Here is a 7,429-nt window from a genome sequence, read left to right on the forward strand (position 1 = left end):
GATTTTCTTGGCCCGAGCCTCTATCTACCTCATATAACCCTCTAAAAATGAGTATTTTGTTACTCAAATGAGGCAACTTAACAAACAACTTACGGCTTTTTTCTATCAATCAGATAGCCTGAAGACTTTATCTATCACAGATTATAAAAGTAGAGATTAAAACCTTTTATTTAAGGGGTCATACAAACTTCTACGTAGCCTAGAAGTACAGTTATGATATTTCAAAGTCTTAACTAAAATCAAAGTATCAGTTCTGTGAACGCTATTTTTATAGACTAAGAGCCGCTATAGATGAAATTTGATAATTATTTTAAGCACGATAAGAGCCTAAAACTTAAATAGTAGAACCTAAAAGAAAAGCTATGAACACTCTGCCGTCACTTTTTAGAGGCACACACCTCGACAGTGGCGCATCAAACATTCCACTTATGGAGGGGATAAATAAATTAAAAGGTACCCTCCCTCACTCCCAGAATAAATTTTTTTTATTTTTTAAAGTTATACGTGATTCAAAAATAAGACTCAGTGTAATTTCAACTCGCCTCCCCTGTTTTCCTACCCCCACCATCAAAAAGTTCATTTCTCGTTTTTTATTTTTTTTAGGTGGGATATAATCAATTTTAAAATTTAAAAAAATTCACACGTATAATTGTGGCTTTTACAAAACATGCCTATTTTTTATAGACACGTAGGTTGAGTGACATAACCTAAAAAAATTATTTTTTTATTTTTATAAACCTTTAAACGAAAAACTTTTTTTGGGGATGGCTGTTGGACTATTTTGTTTTAATCTTGTGTATTTTATCAAATGCTATATTTCTAATTTATTTCAGAAGTTTCCGTAAGGTTCTCCATCTTCAAAAATCCAAAAAATTGTTTTTCGAGGGGGTTTTTGGGACTTTCAACGTATTTCTCCAATTTTTAAATATTCTACAGGACACAGTTACTTCAATTTACATATAACCTATAAAAAAACATTAATTTAATCTATTTTAAAGTCTATAAAATAGGGAAAATCACCAAAAATCCCTTAAAAAACAGTTTTTTTGGATTTTTGGTGGTGGGGGAAGGGGGTTGGGGGAGGCGGGTTAAAATTACACTGAGTTTTATTTTTTAATAACGTAGAACTTTAAAAAATTAACAAAATTGAATTCTGGGTGTAAGGAAGGGTACCTTTTAATTTATTTAACCCGTTCATAAGTGGAAAGTTTGATGCGCCACTGTCGAGGTATGTGCCTCTAAAAAGTGACGGTATAGTGTTCATACGTTTTCTTTTAGGTTTTATTGTTTAAGTTATGGCCTCTTATCGTGCCTAAAATAATTAACAAATTTCACCCATAGCGGCTCTTAGTCTATAAAAGTAGCGTTCACAGAATTGATACTTTAATTTTAGTTAGGATTTTGAAATATCATAACTGTACTTCTAGGCTACCTAGAAGTTTGTGTGAGCCCTCAAATAAAAGGTTGTGATCTCTACTTTTCTAATCCGTAATAGTTAAAGTCTTCAGGCTCTCTGATTGATAGAAATAGGCCGTAAGTTGTTTGTTAAGTCACCTCATTTGAGTAACAAAATACTCATTTTTAGAGGGTCATATAAGGTAGATAGAGGCCCGGGCCAAGAAAATCTCCAATACGAAGTTATTATTTATATAAAAAGCTACTTCTGAAAAAATTTTTGTACAATTTAATATATACCCCAAAACGTGTCAGCACTTTAAAAATCCGTAAAAATGTGATTTTTACAAAAATGTCCATTTTCAATCTGTTGTATATCCGCTTCTACCGAACGGATTTTAACTCTTGAGATATTGTTTTAAAGACCTTTTTATTACCTTTAAACTGTCGACCAGAAAAAGAAAATCGGATTAAAATTAGATTTTTAACGAATTTTTGAAAATAGCAATTTTTTGAAATTTTTAGTGTTACTTAAAATGGTCCCAAAAATCAAGGTTATTAATTAGAGACTTGAAATTGTCACTGAGAAAACCACTTAAAATTACAAAGAAAATGACGTTTGGTGAGTTAAAATCGGGTAACTGGGAGTCGACATACAGCCTGTCAAATATAGGCTAAAAACGACCTTTTTTGGGTCTTTGACGGGCCCTATCTAGGGCTCTAAGGCCCCTAGGGGGCTGTAACTCTCAGGATGACGTTTTCTCAATAGGTCCAATAACATACTAAAATTTGAAGAAAATCTGAGGACCCTCCCCACAAAATTCACCGAAAAGTAGAAATATTGCTCATATATATATATATATATATATATATATATATATATATATATATATATATATATGAAAGGAAACGGCGATTGCATTTTATTTCACTTCGACCACCACCGATATTCTACACGACGTGTTTCGAGCTCATGTCAAGCTCTCGTCAGGAACATCTAGGTGGATGGTCGAGGTGTAAGAAAATGCTTTTGGCCTTTCTGGTAATAATAAAATAACCAGACTTCAGTACACTTGGTACGACATCTATATGAATTAAATGAAAAGATTTCTCTGGTATACAGAAGAAATCTTTTCCGTAGCGGACGCGAAAATGTAAATTTCAAAGTCTTCATAAAAGACGATGAACGACAAAAGACACCTCTTTGTGTCACATATTTGTCTACAAAGCCACGTTATTCGCTACACATTCGTCAATAACGGAGAAAAACCGTGATATGAAAGGAAACGGCGATTGCATTTTATTTCACTTCGACCACCACCGATATTCTACACGACGTGTTTCGAGCTCATGTCAAGCTCTCGTCAGGAACATCTAGGTGGATGGTCGAGGTGTAAGAAAATGCTTTTGGCCTTTCTGGTAATAATAAAATAACCAGACTTCAGTACACTTGGTACGACATCTATATGAATTAAATGAAAAGATTTCTCTGGTATACAGAAGAAATCTTTTCCGTAGCGGACGCGAAAATGTAAATTTCAAAGTCTTCATAAAAGACGATGAACGACAAAAGACACCTCTTTGTGTCACATATTTGTCTACAAAGCCACGTTATTCGCTACACATTCGTCAATAACGGAGAAAAACCGTGATATGAAAGGAAACGGCGATTGCATTTTATTTCACTTCGACCACCACCGATATTCTACACGACGTGTTTCGAGCTCATGTCAAGCTCTCGTCAGGAACATCTAGGTGGATGGTCGAGGTGTAAGAAAATGCTTTTGGCCTTTCTGGTAATAATAAAATAACCAGACTTCAGTACACTTGGTACGACATCTATATGAATTAAATGAAAAGATTTCTCTGGTATACAGAAGAAATCTTTTCCGTAGCGGACGCGAAAATGTAAATTTCAAAGTCTTCATAAAAGACGATGAACGACAAAAGACACCTCTTTGTGTCACATATTTGTCTACAAAGCCACGTTATTCGCTACACATTCGTCAATAACGGAGAAAAACCGTGATATGAAAGGAAACGGCGATTGCATTTTATTTCACTTCGACCACCACCGATATTCTACACGACGTGTTTCGAGCTCATGTCAAGCTCTCGTCAGGAACATCTAGGTGGATGGTCGAGGTGTAAGAAAATGCTTTTGGCCTTTCTGGTAATAATAAAATAACCAGACTTCAGTACACTTGGTATGAAATCTATTCGCTCCGAGCGTTAACAAAGTGTCAAAACAAAATCGACCGACCTGCTCATGGTGGCGGTTTTTTGAAATTTTATAAGGACGCTTTGTGTATGTTTAAATGAGACATTTAAAAAAATGTCGTGTCACGCTAGTGATATTATGTATTAATATAAACAGAAAATAAAAACGCACTATAAATTCTTCACTTTCCAATATTGATTATCAGTTTGATTTTGTATGCATAACCTCACTATCGCAGTTTATGTCAATAAATATTTATTAACGAAAAAGAAAATATTTTGTTGCACTATAAATTACAGTATAAATTAATAACTAATGAATTCTAACAATTGTATTCGGTTATTATCACTACAAAATAAAATATTCAAGTTTAACAAAATAATCCCATAAGACTCAATGTTAAAACGTCCTTACAAAATCTGACAGCGTATCACGTGACTGTACGTAGAGGGGAGACGCACGGAGCCAATATGAATTAAATGAAAAGATTTCTCTGGTATACAGAAGAAATCTTTTCCGTAGCGGACGCGAAAATATAAATTTCAAAGTCTTCATAAAAGACGATGAACGACAGAAGACACCTCTTTGTGTCACATATTTGTCTACAAAGCCACGTTATTCGCTACACATTCGTCAATAACGGAGAAAAACCGTGATATGAAAGGAAACGGCGATTGCATTTTATTTCACTTCGACCACCACCGATATTCTACACGACGTGTTTCGAGCTCATGTCAAGCTCTCGTCAGGAACATCTAGGTGGATGGTCGAGGTGTAAGAAAATGCTTTTGGCCTTTCTGGTAATAATAAAATAACCAGACTTCAGTACACTTGGTACGACATCTATATGAATTAAATGATTTTCGCGTCCGCTACGGAAAAGATTTCTTCTGTATACCAGAGAATAAATCTTTTCATTTAATTCATATAGATGTCGTACCAAGTGTACTGAAGTCTGGTTATTTTATTATTACCAGAAAGGCCAAAAGCATTTTCTTACACCTCGACCATCCACCTAGATGTTCCTGACGAGAGCTTGACATGAGCTCGAAACACGTCGTGTAGAATATCGGTGGTGGTCGAAGTGAAATAAAATGCAATCGCCGTTTCCTTTCATATCACGGTTTTTCTCCGTTATTGACGAATGTGTAGCGAATAACGTGGCTTTGTAGACAAATATGTGACACAAAGAGGTGTCTTTTGTCGTTCATCGTCTTTTATGAAGACTTTGAAATTTACATTTTCGCGTCCGCTACGGAAAAGATTTCTTCTGTATACCAGAGAAATCTTTTCATTTAATTCATATATATATATATATATATATATATATATATATATATATATATATATATATATATATATATAAATTAATATATTTATTAAAAAAATACTTTTTCTCTTTTCTCGATTGCTTATTAGTTTTTATTGTATACTATATATATTTTATCAGTTATTACATCTTTATATTTATAGAAATAAAATAGTACAATACTTATTGGTTTTTTATTTATTTACCCCGATATTCGACTTTAAAGAATGTACTGGCTGGTTTTGGCTGTAATGTACGGAATGTTTTGGCTGGTTTCCAAGACAATAAAAATTGAAAATATTGACATTCGATTTTAACATACAGTTTCTTGTTGTTGATCACGAACATTTGTCATCCAAAAAGAATTGGATTCCGTGACGGTTACAACGGCTGTTATTTTTCGATTATTTTACGAAATAACGAATATAATGAATTAGGAAATATCTCGACAAACAAGTAATTGGTCCTAGGTTTTCACCCAAAGTAATCGGAAAGTAGAACTGGAAGTCGATATTGGAACTCTTCGTGTAACTTTGCGTCGATTGATCTACGATTTTACTAATTTTGTCATCTTGTTTTACATTCATATCATATTTTGAGTGACTTTAAAGCAGTACCTACGGTTGTAACTCTAAAACCGAAGTCCGATGTCAAATTTCTCATCATTAATACCATCCATGGGTTATAAGTTTTCATTCGACACCTCATTTGTCATTCTATCTGTATTAGTAACTGAGGAGTTGTATTCGCGGTCGGACGGACAGACAGTCATGAAACCAGAAGTATATATTTGTTCTCGTCTTGCGAATGCGCGTCGAATAATAAATCACTTGTGCTATTGCAGTGACTTTAAAAGAGTACTTCCGGTCGCATTTCTAAAACCGCAAGTCCTAGGTCAAATTTCCCACCTTTAGTACCAACCATGTATTATGAGCTTTCATTCGACACCTCATTTGTGATTCTACCTGGTATAGTGACGGAGGAGTTACATTTCCGGTCGGACGGACAGACAGTCTAGGTCAAATGTCTCACCTTGAGTACCATCCATGGATTATAAGCTTTAATTTGACAACAATATGGTCAATAGCCCTGTATTGGCTTCCTGTAAATAATTGATGGATTCGATCGTTACTTGATGGAAGTTCATTTTATCTAACAATAAAACACTGAAAACGTTTGTTTTCTATACTTCCACAAAATTTATTATAACTAAGTGACTACAGCTGTTTCGGCGGAGTGCCTTTCTCAAGTGACATAGTTTACAATGTGTTTGCCTTTTTAAGTCTTCAACTGAATAGGTTGAGGAGTGGGGATCTGTTTGTCTCGAGTTGGTCATTCAGAATTATATCTGTATTTTTCAGTTTATTAATTTCCATAGATTCTAAAAAAGATAGCTTAAGGCCTTTATTTTGAATATGTAGAATTTGAAACTCTTCATTGAAAGAATGATTATGATCTAGAAGGTGAAGTGCGTATGTAGAAGTGTCTGTTTTTCTATTGTTGAATGCCCTTTTGTGTTCTGCTATCCGTTTGTCAAAAGTTCTGCCAGTTTGACCGATGTATGTTTTCGGACAGTCACCCCAAGTTAATTTGTACACACCACTCTGTAGTTGCTTTCTCTTTCGGCTTTTATTGTTCTTAATATATTTGCTTAAGTTGTTGTTAGTTCTGAAAGCTGGTGTTATTCCTTTCTTTTTTATGTATCTGGCTATTTTTGTTGTTATCTTGCCAGTATATGTGAGAGAGCAGAAGGTACTGGGTTCTTTCTGTGGTGGTGGATACACTAATTTCAGGGCTTTCTTATGGATTGGTCTTTCTTATGGATTTCTTATGGATTTCAGGGCTTTCTTATGGAAACAGCTGTAGTCACTTAGTTATAATAAATTTTGTGGAAGTATAGAAAACAAACGTTTTCAGTGTTTAATTTGACACCTCATTTGTCATTCTACCTGGTATAGTGACTGAAGGAGTTATATTCGCGGTCGGACGGACAGACAGCCTATTAGGTCACACCAAGTCGTTCAAATTCTCACCAACTTGTTCACACTTTTTCAAAATTGGTGAAAACAACAAATTATATTTTGTATCGTTGTATCAATATAAGTCAAAAAGAATAATTAGTGAATGTCACGCCACTATAATATATTTTATTATTGGTCTTTCAATGCTAAAATCAGGATAAATAGGTATTTTATCCATGGTTTTAATCAACATAATTCTCACCATTACTTTGTGTTGTATTTGCAACCTTTTGTAAATCAAAAATAATTCCACCATATTAAGAATGTCAACAAAAGCCGGCCCTGCATGCAACCTTTCTCTCAGTGCAACTAAAATTTTATTGATACACACCAGAAATGTGCGAGACTTTTCTCAGTGTACTCGCGTGTACACTTGCCAACTCGATACTAAAATTAAGTACATGCTAACAACAAAAGAATCGCCGTCCGTGTCGGTTCTTGTGAGAGATATGTATTCTTTGTCCAAAGTAACTCGAATAGAGC

This window comes from Diabrotica virgifera, chromosome 4 (assembly GCF_917563875.1).
Source record: "Diabrotica virgifera virgifera chromosome 4, PGI_DIABVI_V3a".
Lineage (NCBI taxonomy): Eukaryota > Metazoa > Arthropoda > Insecta > Coleoptera > Chrysomelidae > Diabrotica > Diabrotica virgifera.